Source organism: Papaver somniferum, chromosome 6 (genome assembly GCF_003573695.1).
Source record: "Papaver somniferum cultivar HN1 chromosome 6, ASM357369v1, whole genome shotgun sequence".
Classification (NCBI taxonomy): domain Eukaryota; kingdom Viridiplantae; phylum Streptophyta; class Magnoliopsida; order Ranunculales; family Papaveraceae; genus Papaver; species Papaver somniferum.
This window is the reverse complement of record NC_039363.1, coordinates 6223427-6241931: the sequence shown is the minus strand read 5'-3', so window position 1 is coordinate 6241931 and position 18505 is coordinate 6223427. Positions and strand designations below refer to the sequence as shown.

Sequence of the window (18505 nt, the reverse complement as noted above, 5' to 3'; positions counted from 1 at the left end):
TTGTAACATAAAGGTAATTCATATTTATTACCTCTTCAATCTTTCCTGGTAAACCGTAATATAATTGAGAATGGTGTATACTTTAGTAAGCTAGTCATACATAACTTCAACCGAGTTCTGACAATCATAGTCTTATTGGTATTTGATTTTCCTAACAAGTATTTCATTTATAATCTTGTCCGAAGTAGCATAAGAGGAACCACCAGCTGAAGTTGCCTCTTCTGCTTTCTTCTTCCACTCCATGGCTTTATTTCTCATCTTGTTACCTTTCTCTCCTTCCATTAATTCTCGCACCAACCTCTCAACCTCATCTATCTTCACATTGCTATCAATCTCCATGCCAACTCCCCATTCGTTACACAAGTACCTGCAAATTGTTTGTTGGTCTCCGAAAAATGGCCAACATATAACTGGAACTCCACTGCATATGCTTTATAGTGTCGAGTTCCAACCACAATGTGTTAAGAATCCAGCTATTGATGGGGTATTCGGAACAGCTTCTTGCAGGCACCAACTTGCTAGCAGTCCTCTTCACTTGATTTCTTCTCTGAACTCAGGTGCCAGCACCACCGACTACCAGATCAGGCCTTATAATCCATAAGAAGTTATGCTTGTTGTTTGCTAGTCCCATGGGAATTCAAGGAGTTCCTGAGTAGTCATAACAGTGACGCGGCCGAAATTGACGTACACAATCGAGTTGGGTTCTTTGGAATCAAGCCAATTCACACACTTGATATCTTCTTTCACAGATTTGATCCTATAGAGAGTGTCTCATTTTGTGGAATCTGGTTGATGTAACTGGAGAGGACCAACTGTGTAAATATGTGGCAGTGGCAGTCTAAAACCTCCATCTCCAGGGCATCAAAGATATTGAAAATGAGGGCTGTGGGGTCTAGTTTTTCCCGATTTTCTTATTGAAGCATGGTGTAGTTGTGGAAAATCACACAACTCCACCTTTGTAATGATAATAACACAAAGCTTAAGTCATATAAACTCAAACATTAATGATATTATTCATCACTTTGACGCTTATATGATCTTTCGAAACACATCTATTATGATTGCTCTTACAATGGATTATTCAAATTAGGATTCATACACAACAACTGAGAAATATAAAGATATAAGCTAAGTTGTAAGATTAGTAGCTGATGCAGTGAATCGGGAGAACTTCAACTCAGACCGGAGGATTTACAATTTGATTTTAGACATAAAGAGTATGCTTAAGAATAAAGCTCTCTGCCAATGCAATTATGTGCCAAAAGAACAAAATAAGGTTGCTAATATTTTAGCTAAGTTAATTAGCTAGGGTTTTTTTTCAGTAGTGTTTGGATTTCATCAATATCTGATAAGATTGTATCTCAATTACAAGAGGATGCACATCATGTAACACACGGCTCTTAATTAATGAAATTTTCAGCTTCAAAAAAGAAGAAGAAGCTAGGTTGTAAGATGAACTTGTTTTCTTTCTTTCTTTACTTAACAATTTCGTAGCCTAATTCTTTTGATTGATCTCTCTCTCTTTCATTTCTGAATCCTTATATAGGCAAATTTATCTATAGAAGACAATCATAGTTCATGTGCAAGATTTGAGTTGACTGATTTTATTTCAGTTTGTCTTACTCGCCAGGCTTTTAAAAGCTGTCTCTGTCTGTCTCATTGCTGTTTGATTCTGCACTCCTTCTGATGTAGTAGTTAGTGATCAGGTTATCTCTGTCGCGTGATTATTCCTTCGTGCTCTCTTCTCATTCGCGTGATCATTCTTCGCTTTGTTTTCTGGTGATTGTTATATCTTCGTGCTTAAAGTTGTTTTATCAAGGGCGAAGTTTGTCTATATGTCTTGTGCGATATTTTACCCCCACATTTTTCCTCTTCTCGCCTTGCTCCACTTATAGAAGAACGATGCGAGAACTCTAGTCAAACTTCGCAAAATTGTTGTTAATTGTTTCATATTTTTTCATGGTGTCTATATGTCGTGCGATCACATATTGCAAACATACTGAAAGGCTTTGATGGTTAAGATGATATCCATCAGGTTGGCAATGAGATCGTAGTCATCGAGGCTCGATATAAATAAAGTTGCCTGTGACACTAGTAACATATATGATATTAAGGACTTGAAAGACGAGGAAACTTCCAAGCTCTGAAAGAAATCATAGGATGATTCGACATCCTTTAAGAAATTAGTTTTCCTCATGTTGAGGCTTCCTGAAACATGCAAAGATACTACTGACTGAGTTGATGAAAAATAACATTGTCGTACTGTGATTACTGACCCAAATATTTATCCGGTGGTAAAAAAATCTGCAATATAACCAAACATTGAGTGTGCATTGGAACCCAAACATTGCAACTGTAACCCAAAGTTGCCTGACGGCCTACAATTCGCATTGCGACTCAAAAGTTGTTTAATGATTCTAGACGGGTTCATGTCTAAAATTTACACAGTTGCTCAACCCTGTCTTTTCACCTTTCCTATCTTAATCGACACACTTCCGTAATTCTGCATAACTGCTGCAGTGTTGACGGTTTTCTTTTTTTCGAGCGCCGCATCTTTATTGTTTCTCTTTGGATAAAGAACTTTGCTACGTACACAACTTTGTGTACACGAGGGGATCCAACGGAAAAAAGGTCACCCTCTCTGCATTGGGATAGGGGCGGATAGAAGTGGGCCCTACCCAAGAAGAGGTAAACTTTTTTGTTTTCTACTATGTTCTTCTTCCTCTCCTGTTGGACTTTCTCTTTTTGTGCTCTGCAACCTTCATGGAAGATCAAGGTGTGTTCATTCCTGCCGCTACATCATCTTTACAGTGAGTTTTTGCCTCAACTCTTCATATTTTATTTCCGCCATTATTATTGTTTTTCGAGCTTCTATTTTAGTATTCCCATACTTATTCCCAAATCAACGATGCAAATTCAACCCTAAGTTGGTCAAGAGATTGGTAGAGAATCTCGAAAGTTTTCAAAAAGGGATTCTTAGAGAACAACGGAGCGCGAATTGCATGTCCCTCGCGCTTGGACAGCTGAAGGCGGGCCTTCCTCTTCTATTTTATAATTCCGAGACTCCTACCACCAATAAGCCGCCTGATGATCCGAATGTGAAATATTCTCCCTCCTCCATATTCATGAAGCACGATTGTATGTCCTCTCATTTTATTGGTACACCAATTTCACTCAATTTGATCCCCGGGTTACTAAGTATGTCCTCTCATTTTATTGGTACACCAATTTCACTCAATTTGATCCCCGGGTTACTAATAACAACCGCACGAAAAGAATTATTTGTTATCCTGTCAGAAAACGTTTTTATCCTTCGAGAATCAATCTTTTGAGGAGTCGGAGCAGGAGTTGGAGCTAATCAAGGGCGATGGTGGGTCTTCTTCGGGACGAAAAAAGAAAAACCATCGAGGGCGAGAAGAAGATAACGGAGCTGAAGACAACCAATTCAATGTTGAGGGCGATTCTGGTGGTTAAAATACTGACTCTGAAGGCGAAATCAATTAGGTAGATGCTGAAGGCGACCAAGGTGATCATAAAGAAACTCGAGTTTTCAAAGGCGTGTAAATTAATTGTCGAAAAAGTGGAAATTAATCAAGGTATAAGCTCTTAAGTGGAGTTTTTAGTTGTATTCTTTTGCTTATCTTTTTCTTCTGTTGTCTGCATGATTTCTGGGCGCTCCCGAGCTTGGAGGCGTAACACTACTTTGCTACTGTATTTACTTTTCTGCATTCAATGGTTTTTGAATATCGCTAACAACCAAAAATCAATGTTGTTCGTTCTTAAGATGTTATTAGTAATCTCGTTCCAACGTATGAATCGTGCCTTGGCTATATGAGAGCATGTGTTGTAAGGTATTTAAGTTATCTGACTGTGGAGGTGGAAGGCATGTAAATTTTAATATTCCCATACTTGCCTCTGCCTTCCACCTTCGAAGATGGTCACTTCCTTAAATAATATGCTTGGTCTAATAAGAAATACTTCATGCGAGTATTTTTTATATGCGAACTAAATGACATCGCGAGAAGGAGTAGAATGCGAATAACTATCCATGGTTTATACGAATGTCAGTCTCATGTTTATCAGAATCATGCGAATATTGAATTTAAGGTGAAAGTTATACTTTCCCATATTGATTGTCGAGCTGTTGATACTTCGCGTTGATCGCATATTTCGTGGTTGTGATGCCTCAGCTTTTTTCATTCTTTTCTGCGGCTTGTATTGGTGTGAATTTTGGAGAAGTTTCTTACTTTGCCTTTTGAATAAGATCTTATTATGTCCTCCCTGCCTATATAAAATTGGGAGGTTTTCCTTTGTTCTCAGGCAGGGGCTTTGATATATTGAGGGATGAAATCTCAGCTCCATGTGCTCTTGTGATTCATTGGCCTTTGACGCCTTATCTATTTTGTATTTTTTACCTCGTCAGGTTATATATGCGACAATACGACGGGCCTTAAATACTCCCGTGAGTTCAAGACCTGATGCAGTGTCATCTTGACACATTCAACTCCCTAGTGGAGGGTGTCATTCTTTTATCTCCCCATGAGTTGTCCATCTCCTTTTGAGTGTAATGTCAACTGCAAGATGAAACTTAGCTTATATAAAGACAACTCTCTTTATTGATGTTTAGAAAATCTCTCAAAACTAAACACAAGCTCTAATCTTGTTCATATGATCAACCACAACTTTGGTGATCATATATATATATAGAATTATGAATTCCTTTTCCTAGTCCTATTACCTTATTACATGTCTTTCCTTTTCTTAGAACTAGATGACTTTTAATTCCCTTAGGATTACATCAATTTCCTAATCTTGTCCTAACCAGCTTGTTAGTGACTTCTATGTTGAAGTTAATCCAACATTCTCCCCCTTAAGCTTCAACTGTGCTTGTGAAAAATCTTGTACTCCTATTAATTTCCTCATCTCTTCAAACTTGATCCGAGCCAATGCCTTTGTTAATATATCTGCCTTCTGCTCAGTTCCGGGTATGTGTTCTACGTTAATGACCTCCTTCTCGATGCATTCTCGTATGAAATGATACCTTTTGTGAATGTGTTTCGTCTTCCCATGAAACACTGGATTTTTAGTGAATGCAATTGCAGACTTATTATCAATCTTGATGAGAACTTTTTCAGGTTCTCTTCCTTTGATTTCACCTAACATTTCTTGAAGCCATATTGATTGTTTAGCTGCTTCTGTTGCGGCCATGAACTCATCTTCGCATGATGACAGAGCTACTGTGTCTTGCTTCTGTGAGCACCATGTGATAGGTGCATCTCCTAGATAAAATATATGACCAGTTGTACCTTTTCCATCATCTTGGTCAATATTATGACTGCTGTCACTATACCCAACAATTCCTTTTGATTCTCCTCGACCATACTTCAATCCACAGCTGATTGTTCCTCTTAGATATCTCAATATCTGCTTTATTACATCACCATGAGACTTGCGTGGACTCTGCATATAACGGCTTGCTACTCCCACAAGGAAAGCCAAATCTGGTCTTGTGTGTAATAAGTATCTTAGGCATCCAACATTTCTTCTATAACTCGTTGTATCAATCTATGCTTCTTCTTGTGCCTTTGAAACTTTAAGTCCAAACTCCATTGGTATCTTAGTTGGATTACAAGTTTCAAGTCCTGCTTCTTTCAGAATTCTCTTTGCATAAGCTTCTTGTTTGATCTGAATCCCATCTACTCCTTGATGGGCTTCTATGCCAAGGTAATAAGTGAATTTTCCGAGATCTGACATCTCAAACTTTGATGACATTTCTTTCTTGAACTCATTGATCACCTTAAGGGAGTTGCCAGTCAAAAATAGATCATCTACATAGACTGCAATCACAAGAAGCGTTCCCTTTTATTGTCTTCTGTATACAGAGGTTTCTTTTGAACACTTGACAAATATAATTCCATTTAAGATTTGATCTAACTTTGTATTCCAAGCTCGAGGAGCTTGTCTTAGACCATATAGAGCTTTTGATAACTTGTAAACTTTATGCTCTTGTCCCTTTACTTCAAAACCTTCTGGTTGTTCAACATACACATCTTCTCGCAATTCACCATGTAAGAATGCCGTCTTAACATCTAAGTGGTGAATTTCCCATGAGTTTGATGCAGCTTCTGCTATTAAGAGACGAATTGTCTCTAGTCTAGCAACTGGTGCGAAAACTTCATCAAAGTCTATGCCTGATTCTTGAACGTATCCCTTAGCTACAAGTCTTACCTTATATTTGTTAATAGTTCCATCAGCATTTCTTTTAACCTTGAAGATCCACTTAAGACCAATCACTTTTACCCCACCTGGATTATCAACTAGAAACCAAGTCTTGTTTCTGTTGATTGAAATAATTTCTTCTCTACATGCTTGTGTCCATTTAGTCGAGACCTTTGCTTCCTGAAAGTTCCTTGGTTCATCATTAACAGAAAGTAGCATAATCTCACATTCTTCTGCAGCTTGAAGAACATAATCCTCCAGATACTGTGGCCTTTGTATCTATCTTGTTGATTTTCGCAGTGGAATGGGTTGAGTTATTTCATCGATCTCCTCCTCCTCTTCTTCTTCTTCTTCGTTATTCTCAGTGTTTTCATTATTCTCTTCTTCTTCTTGATTAACATCATTGTTTCCATTGGTATTGATGATTATGGGTCCTTCGCCTTCATCAATTACTTGAACCCATCTCATGTGAAACATTCCTGGATCCCTACTTGGTCCATCATTAGTTTCTTTCCGGTTCCAGTTTGCTTTTTCATCGAATACCACATGTCGACTCACTATTACTCTTTTCGTTGTTGGATTGAATAATCTGTAAGCTTTGGATACAGGCTGAATTCCTAGATGCACAAGAGTCTGAGATCGATCATCCAGTTTCTTAAGAGTTGTAGAATCAACTTTTGCGTATGCTTTGCAACCAAACACTCTTAAATGATCTATGTTTGGTTTTCTCTTTCGCAAACTTTCATATGGAGTCATGTCTTTCAGAGCTTTTGTAGGTATCCTGTTTATTAGGTATGTGAATTGTCGTACAACTTCTCCCTATAGATAATTAGGTACCTGCATAGCCTTTAAAGAACTTCTTGTCATCTCCATTAGAGTCCTGTTTCTCCTCTCCTCCACTCCGTTTTGTCATGGTGTATATGGTGATGTGAGTTGCCTTTTGATTCCATTTGACTCACAGAACTTGTTGAACTCTAAGGAAGTGAACTCTCCTCCTCTATCAGTTCTAAGAATTTTTACCTCCTCTTTTAAGGTTCTGAAACTTATGTGTCCTAACCTTGCGTGCCACTTCCATGTATGATCTTCCAGTATCATATTCAGACACAATGGCCTTCCAATCATGAGACTTATCTTGTAGAGTCTATTCTGTGAGCGTGAGACTCTAACTAAAAGTCTTCCACTTGGGTCATGAACTGTTAGATAATCTTGTCGCATTCTAACATCACATCCAACTTCTGTAGCTTGTCCTAAACTTAGAATGCTTCTTTGTAAGTTTGGGATGAAGTAGATGTTTGTGACAAGCTTCTGTTCTCCGGTCTTGCTCTGAAATAGAATTGATCCTTTCCCTTCAATTTCTACAGAAGATCCATCCCCAAACTTCACTTGTCCTTTGATTTTCTCATTGAGTTCAGAAAAGTAGTGTCTCTTACCAGTCATGTGATTGCTGGCTCCATTATCTAAATACCAGATTCCTTCTTCTCAATCCTTTGATTCGTAGTTATTTAGTATTAGTTTCCATTCGTTTAAGAATACAACTTCGTGCATGAAAAGAGCTGTATCGGCTTCCCTTGTTTCATTCTTGTTTGCTTCTTCCATCTTTTGTGTTCTTTCAGGGCATACAGAGGAGAAGTGTCCTGGTTTATCACATCTGTAACAAATAATGTTTGATCTATCCTTCTTTTCTTTCCCTTGGTTTTGATCATTCTGACTTGTTGTTATATCTTGTGAGTTAAACCTTCCTCCCCTTCCTCGGAATCTGTTTACTCTACCACCTCTTCCACGACCTCTTCCTCTTGTCGCAGAGTTTTGTTGGTAAGAGTTTGTGTACAAGAGTTTTTCTTGAGTTTCTCCATTGTTTTCTTCATCAAGGATTCTCTCTTCATATGCTTTCAATCTTCCAATTATATCTTCATAGCTAGTCTTCTTTAAATCTAAGACTTGTTCGAGAGAAGCTATGATATGAATATACTTGGATCTTGGTAAACTATTGAGAAACTTCTTTACCCATTTATCTTCATCAATGGATTGTCCAAGTGACGCAGCTTTTAAGGCTATCTCTGATAGCTTTCCTGCAAAGCTATCAATAGTATCAGTGTCTTTCATCTCAACTCTTTCAAATTCAGACATTAAGGTTTGCAGACGGGCTTCTTTAACTCGATCAGCTCCGAGATTACGTTCCTTTATTGCATCCCAAATTTTCTTTGAAGTTTCATGTTCACCAACTTGTAGAACAAGACATTCTGGTATTGCTTGAAAGAGTAATCCAATGGCAACATTGTTTTTGTCTGGGTCCAATGTACCAGGATCAATTGTTTCCCAAACTTTGTAGATTTTCATCAGTACCTTCATTCTCATGGCCCATACTGTGTAGTTTGCGGTGTTGAGGATTGGACATTGGATTGGAGGTGGTGTGAAATATTTTGCACGTATGATGGTGCTCTCGTCTCCCATGGCTCGGTGTAGACAAGCTCTGATACCAATTAATGGCAACTGCAAGATGAAACTTAGCTTATATAAAGACAACTCTCTTTATTGATGTTTAGAAAATCTCTCAAAACTAAACACAAGCTCTAATCTTGCTCATATGATCAACCACAACTTTGGTGATCACAATATATATAACTATGAATTCCTTTTCATAGTCCTATTACCTTATTACATGTTTTTCCTTTTCTTAGAACTAGATGACTTCTAATTCCCTTAGGATTACATCAATTTCCTAATCTTGTCCTAACCAGCTTGTTAGTGACTTCTATGTTGAAGTTAATCCAACAGAGTTATGCGACAATCAGTTTTTTTCGTGATTCCGCTCCCTCCGCCGACATGGCTTTTGGTACAAGACCATGCCCTAGGTGGATTTTGTTGGTACCGAATATATCCAAGCCAAGAATCTTCTTTCTACTCTACTGGTCATGGTTTCACACCCCTTATCGGAGAACTTATTCGTTGAGTTGTTCATTCTCAGTGACCTTGAACGGATAAGCTTTTATTTCGCCCCCATCCTTTTCCTAGGTATCTCCCAAATTTGGGTTCCCAACCTCCCTAAGTAGAGCTTTTAATATATAATTTTGTCTCACCCTAATGAGGTCTTACTAATTCGTCTCATGGAATTTATTTCGTGCTTGTACCATTTCTCTTTGCTGAGGAAGTGATTCATTTTAATTGGAAGTAGTGTACCAGGTACATTTTTCTTTTCTTTGCGTTCTTCTGGCGATACACTATATCAGTCAGGAATAGTATTTCTTGAGATATAAGCGGTTACATGGATGAGTGAGTGTGATATTTTTTCACATTGTCAGTGATCCCGTTTGCTCCATTTCCGACGAAGCTTTTGATGATGTAAGGTCCTTCCCAGTTCTTCGCAAGCTTTCCTCTTGACTCTATCTGGTATGGCAGGATTTCGCGCAATACTAAATCTAGAACCTTAAAATCTCTTGTCTTGATCTTCTTGTTGTATTCTCTAGATATTTTTCGGTGATAATTGATCATATGTTGTAGCGCGACTTCCCTATTTTCTTCCACATCATCGTGCTTGGATAATATGAGATTTGTATTCAAGTTTTTTTCCCATGCGTCGCACTTGGTGGCTGGTATAATGACTTATGTTAGTAAAACCGCTTCCACGCCACAGGTTAAGAAGAATGGAGACATTCCAGTAGACTCTCGCCGTGTCGTTATGTAAGCCCATAGAGTATTATGAAGTTGTTCGCACCATCCTTTATGATGTCCATCAAGTTTCTTTTTCAGTATGTCTGTCAAAGTCTTGTTAGTCGCCTCTACCTGGCCATTACTTTGTGGGTATAGTGGAGTCGACTTGCCTCTCTGGATCTTGAATGCATTAAGTAGCATGACGATATTTTTTCTTTCAAATTGCTTCCCATTGTGAGGTACTATTTGTACCCGGATTTCAAATCTGCATATGATATGTTCAAATATAAAGGAAAATACATCGCAGTCCCTGATGTGTTGCGTCTCCCTTGCTTCTACCCACTTCGTGAAATAATCTGTTACTAGGATCAAATACCTTTGCTTCTTACTTGCTGGCACGAGAGGTCCTACTATGTTCAGGCCTCACTTCGCGAAAGGTTAGACGCTTAAAATCGAATTGAGGGTTGCTCATGGATCATGAATACGCTTCCCATATCTTTGACATTCTTCACATTTCGTGGTAATATGTTTTCCATCCTTATGCATGTGTGACCAATAGTAGCCTTGCCCTTTGGTTTTGTTCTCCAAGGATCTCGTGCCGCTGTGATTCCCTGCATCTCCATAGTATATCTCCTTCATGATTTCAATACCTTCCTCAGGAAGTAAGCACCTGAGTAGTGGTCCAAGGAAAAATATTTTGTATATAACACTACATCGCGCAACTCGTAATTTGTGGCTCTGCTTTCAACTTTATGTGACTCTAGTCTGTCGCGTGGGACTTTTCCGCTCTGTAGAAACTTATGGATTTGAGCTCTTCTCAAATTTCCTTCTCCCCATCATTCTCTATACTTATTGTATCCACAGCTCTCCCCTCTGTACTTATTGAGGGTTTCATTAAGCTTTCAATGCGAATGAATCTTATCTCCGGGTTCACCACCATTGAGGAGATGAATATCAGTGCGTCAGCATACCGGTTATCCTTTAGGCATATGTTTCTCCTAATAATATTTGGGATGCAATATGAATAATTTTTTCCCAATTGCAAATATCTTTGTAGAGCGAGATCATTCACTCACTGGTGAGCCTGATGTCGTCCAGTCTCATTTCCACCGCCAATCTTAAACCATGTATCACTGCTTCGTACACTGTTTCATTATTTGTGGTTTCGTACTCCAATCTAAAAAAATATACTAGTCTTTCCCCTGCGGGTGAAGTGAAAACGATCCCTGTTCCATTTCCTTGGCTATTCACAGATCCATCCACAAAAATTCCCACCTCTTGGGGTTGTGTTCTTTTAACAAGTCATTCGGTTCTGGGAGATCTTCATCAATGTCCATCATCTCATTCGTGACATCATCCTCTTCTAATGGAAATTCCGCCACGAAATCAGCTATTACTTGCGATCTTGGTGATGATAAGACTTCATAGCCTATTACGAATTGTTCCATTTGCGCATTCCACCTCTCAATTCTTCCTACTCTCTTAGAGGACTTTAGCACAGACTCTATGGGTGTCTTAGCCAGTACCTTGAATCTGTATGCGTGAAAGTAGGTGCAAATTTTTTGAGTCGCAAAACCAGGGCTAGTATCATCTTCTCTATTTTGGTGTAATTTTGTTCTGCTGAATTGAAGGTTTTGCTGATGTAGTAAATTGGATTCTCTACTCCTCTATCTGATTGGAGAAGCACTGCACTGAGGGTATATGGTGTTGTGACGAGATATATCAATAATTCTTCGTTCGGCTCTGGCTTTTGCATCATTGACAAGTTTACCAGATAATCTTTTATGCTTTGGAGGGAGGCTTCACATTCTTGTGTCCATGCGAACTTATTTTCTTTCTTCACTATGTTAAAAAAGTTTTTGCGTTTGTCAGACGAACGCGAAATGAACCGCCCTAGATATGCGACCAAGACATTTAGATTTTGCACGTCTTTAATAATAACAGGTGAAGGCATCTCACGAATGGCTTGTACTTTGACGGGATCGACATGAATTCCTTCTTTTGAGACAATATAACCCAGAAACTTCCCAGATGCGACTCCAAAGGTACATTTTGCGGGATTTATTTTCATTTTTATCTTTCGCATTTGTTCAAATATTTACCTCAGATCCTTAATGTGATCAATGGATTTTTCGATTTTGACTAATGTGTCATCAACATAAACCGCCAAAGTAGTGGGTATCCACGACTTAAATACTTTCTCCACCATGAGTTGGTATGTGGCCCCCGTATTCCTTAATCAAAAGCATTCTGGTGTAGCAGTACATACCTATTGGTGTGAGAAATGTTGTGTTCTCCTGATCTTCCTCTGCTAAAGGTATCTGGTTGTATCCTGAATAACCGTCCTCCACGATATCCTTTCGTATCCTACGACTGATTCCACTATTTGAGGGATGTCTGGCACTGAGTAACTATCTTTTGGACATGCTTTGTTCAGGTCATTAAAGTCAATGCAAATGCGAATCTTTTTGTTCTTCTTCGGGAACACCACCATGTTCGCCACCCATTCTGCATATTTCACGGGTCTTATTGTCCCCGATTCGATCATATTTTGTAGCTCTGCCTCTATTAGTTCATGATATGCAGTTGCTATTTTTTATATCCTTTGCCTTACCAGTCTTTCTGTCGGGCCTGATGTCTAATTTGTAACAAGCAAGGGAGGGATTTATGCCAGGAATTTCGCCCATATTCCATGCAAAAACATCGCAATAGACTTTTAACAGTCGTACTAGGTTCTCCACTTCTTCTATATCCATTTTGGTCCCTATTTTTACTATTTTTGCTTCAGCCTTCCCCCCAGATTGATGTCTTTCGTGGGTTCTCATCAATGAAACTTGGCGTCGGTTCTCCTTGCGGTGTTGATTCTTTTAATTGGTGCATTTGTTTTCCTTATTTTTCAGGGATTTCATTTGGCATTCCCTTTCCTTCAGCCACCTTCAGGAGCAGGAAAGAGAAAACACTAATGGAAAGTTGATGTTATTCCTCTAATCCCATGTATCCATGGTCTTCCTATAATCTCGTTGTAGGGAGAATCCACATACACAATACTAAATGTTACCACTGTCTCTAGTGACTTTACAGAAATAATCACCGTGATTTCGCCCTTGGGTTTTGTCGTCGCACCATTGAACCCGAAAATGTTGTATTCTGCTGGTGCAAGTCTTGAATCGTGATATGGTAGAACAGTACATCTACTAAACGTCCGCTATCTACTAAAATTTTGTCAACCGTCCAAGTTAATATTTTCTTCTTTTTCGCGCTTCTATTATCCGTGCGATCTGGTTCAACTGTCATAGTTATGATTAGACTTTCTGTGTGCGACTCTCCACTTCCCGGGGCATCTTTGGCGTTGAACGTGATTGGTTGCTGTTGCCACTCTTCTAGGGGTAAGCTATTCTTCTTAGGACGTATTTCTTGGCCGTTGAAGTCGCGCTTGTGCACTCGCCTTATTACTTTGTTGTTAAATTCTTCAACGTCCTTTGTGGTTGATACGGTAGAATTGCATTATTGACGACCTGTATTCGTCATTACTTTTCTTTTGTTTTCGCGGTGTGTTGTCTTTCTCCATTGTTCGCCTTAATGAATGTCTCGCAGTATTCATTTTTCATCTGAGTTTCTTCTATTTATTCTTCTCTGATATCGTCGCACCTCATCCCACAGTTGCTCATTTATACGTGTTTCCCTCTTTTCTCTTTCAACATCTCTTTCTATGCGAGATCTTTTGTAACTTTCACCATATTCTATCCCCAATTCATATTCTCTAACTTTTGTGTTTAATTTTTGGTTCTCTATCATTAGGCGCCCGTGCTTACTTGCAAGATCTTCTCGTTCTTCAATCAACATTTTTTCTTTTTTCTTCCATTGGGAAAGTTTCTTCTCATGTTCTCTCTTGATGATAGCCATTTTTCATCCTGATTCTCATGGTTAGGTGACCTTCCTTCCTTTTCGTCCTTTATAATAATAACTCGTGTTTATTTTCCGTTGTTTCTTTCCCTAATCCATTTTTTTCCTGTGTTATGCATCTTCTACCTCGGGCACTTCTTCGGAACTTCCTTTTACTCTTCTCCAGTCCACACCTTTTTCTGTTGAATACTCACTTTGTGGTTTGGTTTTCCTGCCATTTCTCGAAGAAATCTGACTAATTTAAGTAATTGAGAAAGTATTTTGAGTGGGTTTATCAAAGTATTTTTGGATTTTGAGGGATAAAGTGATTTTGGGGAAAACTTTCCAAATAAGGTAAAGAAATGGTGATGCTTTTATCGAGATTTCATGGTGGACAGAAAAATGAAAAGGAATGAAGATAACAAAAAAACTTTGAGGAATGACTATTTCAAGCTGTGAATCGTGAGAATAGATCCTCCCTGTTTCTAGCGCCAAAATATAGTTGTGGAAAATCCCACAACTATACCCTTGTAATGATAACAACACAAAACTTAAGTCATATTGATAAATTCAAATATTAATGATATTATTCATCACTTTGATGCTCATATGCTCTTTTAAAACTCTTCTATTATGAATGTATATTTCTCTTACAATGGATTCAAACTAGGATTCATAAATAACCGTGGATAAACATAAATATATATGCTAAGTTCTAAGATGAACTTGCTTTCTTTCTTTTTTTTACTTAACAATTTCTTAGCCTAACTCTCCTGATTAATCTCTTTCACTATTTATCATTTCTGAATCCTTATATATGAAAATTTATCTATAGAAGATAACCATGGTGCACGTGCAAGATCTCAATTGACTGATTCTATTTCAGTTTGTCTTACTCGCAAGGCTTTTAGAAGTTGTCCATATCTGTCGCGTTGCTGCTTGAATCTTCGTGCTCCTTCTAATGTAGTTAGTGATCATGTTATCTCTATCACATGATTGTTCATTCGTGCTCTCTTGTCATTCGCGTTATCATTCTTCGCCTTGTTTTACGGTGATTGTTATATCTTCATTCTCAAGGTTGTGTTATCAAGGGAGAAGTTTGTGTATTTGTCTTTTGCGATATTTCACCCCCCACACATGGAGAAGGGCATCACTAGGAACTGTTGTTCGTACGAAACTTGGGAGATCTTTAAATCTGATATCTTTTATGCCGTGTATCCATTCGATTAGTGTGTCCAAATACCTGATGAGTGCCAAATATTGTATATATTTATCCCTTTTTGTTGGCATTTAACTCATATGTTGTGCATTAATTCTACATTTTATCCCATATTCTGTATTTTCATTGTTTTCAAGAATAAATATTTTTCTTAATTAATTTTGCATTTTTAGGTACCAAATAAAGTTTGGATGACTTGCGGAGCGGAAAAGAGCAGAAAAGTAGTGAAAAGCCGGAAGAAATTACGCAAGGAAGCCGCGAAGAATGGTGCGCATAAGCCCAAAAGACTAGAAATGGGCTCAAGAAGGAAGAATTGCTCTTAAAGAAGATATGGGCTTGGCATACCCAAGGCCCAAAACCCTTACCCAAACCCATTTTCTATAACCAAAACCGCCTCCATTCTCAGCCGTCAAATTGGATCCAACTCATCATCCTACGGTCGCTCATTCATAGAACATCAAAATCTGAAGTCTCTGACAAACACCACAGCGCTTAAATTCCAAGCCTTCAGATTAGATTGTATTTGAATGCAACGGTCGCTCCTATGCCTGTGCATCAAAATTAGATACTCCCGCTTTACACTACAGTACCTAACATCATCTAGCACCGTTGACTTTGTTGTATTTCACAATCCAACGGTCGAAGTGATTCATCTCTCATACCACCGTTAGATCTACCAACCATCTTCGTATCCAATGTCTTTCACACGCTGATCATCAGATTTTTCTGTTCCGCCTCACACCGAAAAGACGTAACCCTATACCCTAAAATCTATCGACTTCTCTTTCATTTCCTTCTTCTTCTTCTCTTTCTCTCCACCTCCTCTCTGCAACACCCATTCCTCCACCATCACCTCCACCTGCTACTGCCACTGCCATCGCCACCACCTACACCAACTGCCACCAACTACCCCCCATATCTGCAAAAACCCATCCACCTAGCCTTTATTGTTTCATCAAACCCACACTCACGCCTCTGAACCCTAGGGTGTGGAGTTGATGAAGTAATTCATGCTAGACACAACAGCAGGAGCGTGAGAAGAATCAGAGCAGAGAGATAAAGCATGGGTCGACGATGTGGTGAAGACTTGTCAACCAAATTAGGTAAAAAAATCAAACCCTAGGTCTGTAAAATTAGGGTTCATAGGTCCCTTTTTGTATAAATTGAACACAAGGGTGTCGAATAGAAGATATCTCTGGACTAGCCAGTGTATCCCCATGAGGGCTGGACTAGCCAGTTCCTCTTGGGTAGATTTTTCTTCCCTGTTTTGTATTTGTAGATTTAATTTTAATTTTAAATTTTAATTCCAAATTCAGTTTTAGTTTATCTTGTTTCAATTCAGTTTGTTTTATGTTTTAATTCACATTTCATTCTAGTTCACATGTTAGTTTGTAGTTCTCTGTTTAGTAAATGTTTTTTTGTTGCTGTTATGTGAGCTCACATGTGTATGTGTATAGCTAGGCTGAGATGATGTCTTAAGTCACTATTAGTGGTGGAATGTTAGGTTATAATTCATGTAAATTGAGCTGATTGAGAAATGGAGGAATTTAGTGATCAACTGTGCTTGTGATTGATTGTGCTGTCAAAAGACAGTCAATGCTAGGAGTAAACAGTTGAGCAAGCTTTTTATCTTTCCATTCCATTTATGTATTCCCTGGAACATAGGAAGGCTTGAACCTTCACCTAGCTCCATTAGGGACAGGGATTTAACATAGAATTACACTATCTGGCTAGGTCACAAGGTGGATTCATAACCTAGTTGTGTTGTTTCTCTGTTTTGTATCTGTAATTTTGCTCCCCTGCCATTGCCCTTGGCTTAGGCCTTGGTTTATCTCTTTGTCATTCTTTATGCCATTGTCTCATTCACCATCATCATTGTTGTTTGCTGTTTGCTTATGCCATTGTAAATATCCATGTTTTACCTTGGCCTAGTGCCACTGCTACATTTAGTTTGCTCCACCTCCCCTACCATCTTCTTATTTCCCTGGCCTTGCTGCCAGTTCTTCTCAGTTGCCCTGCAACCCTGCCTGCTTACCTTCCTCCCCTGCTGCTGCTGCTGCTTCTTCTCCAGCCCAGCCTTGTCTGCTGCTGCTCCAAACAGTTAGCTTAGAACCAAAGGCTAAAAGCCCAGGTTCAAGGCCCAGCCACAGTTCAGGTTAAGGCCTAAGGCCCAGTTCAGTTCAGTTCATTCAAAGACTACTGAAGCCCAGATTCATTACAAAGCCCAGTTCAGTCTTGGGTTAATCTAGAAGCCCATTGACACTCAAAGCCCAGTGCACTTCAAAGGCCAAGCCTAGTGCACTTCAAGACCAACTGAGCCCAAGCTCAGTTCACTTCATTGTCAAACAAGCCTATAATCCAAAGGTACCCTAAGCCCAAAGCCCAAAAGGCTTCATAGTTAACCAACAACAGTTTAGGAGCCCAAAATAGCTAGAAAACTCCAAAACACTCCCAGTCTCTGTGGATCGACCCGTACTTGCACGAGCTACAACTGACGACCGTGCACTTACGGTATTACTGTAGGCCCGTTTTTATTGCGCTTAATTTTCACACTCCTCCGGGTCCACCAAGTTTTTGGCGCCGCTGCCGGGGCTCGGGTTTGTTTCTCTAGTAGTTTTATTAGCTCTTTTTGCATTTCACTGCATAGCATTTGCATCTGCATCTGCTTCACTTCATTTGCTGTTGGACCTGCTGTTCTGAACCAGTTTTTCCTCTGCTGGGACGCCACCAAGGAAAAGAACCAAAGCCCAACTGGGTTTTTGCAACAATATCAGAGCAGCTGGGCTGTGCTTAAAAGGTAACCCATTTAAGAGAACCCGAATTGTGGGCTTCCAAATTTTAGTTGTGGGATTGTAATAATTTTGTTTCAATTTTGGTCTTGTAATAATTTTTACTTTATTTCTTTTTCCTTTTTATTATTTTGGGCTTGTAATAATTTTTTTTTTTATTTCTTTTTCCTTTTTTTTTACGGGCATGTAATTATTTGTATTGTTATTTTTATTTTCTTTTGTGGGTTGTGATAATTTCTAATAGTTCAAATTTTTGAAAAAAAAAAAAAAAAAAACCAAAAATTTCTTCCATAAAAACCAAAGTTTTCCAAATGTTTCCCTAAAAACCAAAATTTTTCTTTTTCTCGTCAAAACCAAATGTTTTTCTCCCATAAAAACCAAAGTTTTCCAAATGTTTCCCTAAAAACCAAAATTTTTCTTTTTCCCATCAAAACCAAATGTCTCCCGACAAAACCAAATTTTTCCCAAAAAGTCCAATCCCATTAAAAACCAAATTTTCTTGTAGATAATGTGTTAGTTAAATTTCCTTTTGTATATATTTTGTGCTCATCCATTGTGACTCCGAATATGTTGGAGTTTTTCCTTGGATAACGGGGTTTTAATTCTGCTTTCGTCGAAGTCGGGTATTCTCTCTCCTTTTACTCTACTCAGCATGTCCCTTTTCATATGTTGTATTATAATTTTGTTCATATTTTGAAACATTGAGGACAATGTTTAGTTTAGGTTTGGGGGTATAGAGTAGATACCA

At 38.6% G+C, this 18505-nt stretch overlaps 1 pseudogene; it reads right to left on the bottom strand.

Moving 5' to 3' along the window:
- Positions 1 to 22: 22 nt before the first annotated feature.
- On the bottom strand, positions 23 to 11315 carry LOC113290392 (annotated as a pseudogene).
- Positions 11316 to 18505: the final 7190 nt, after the last annotated feature.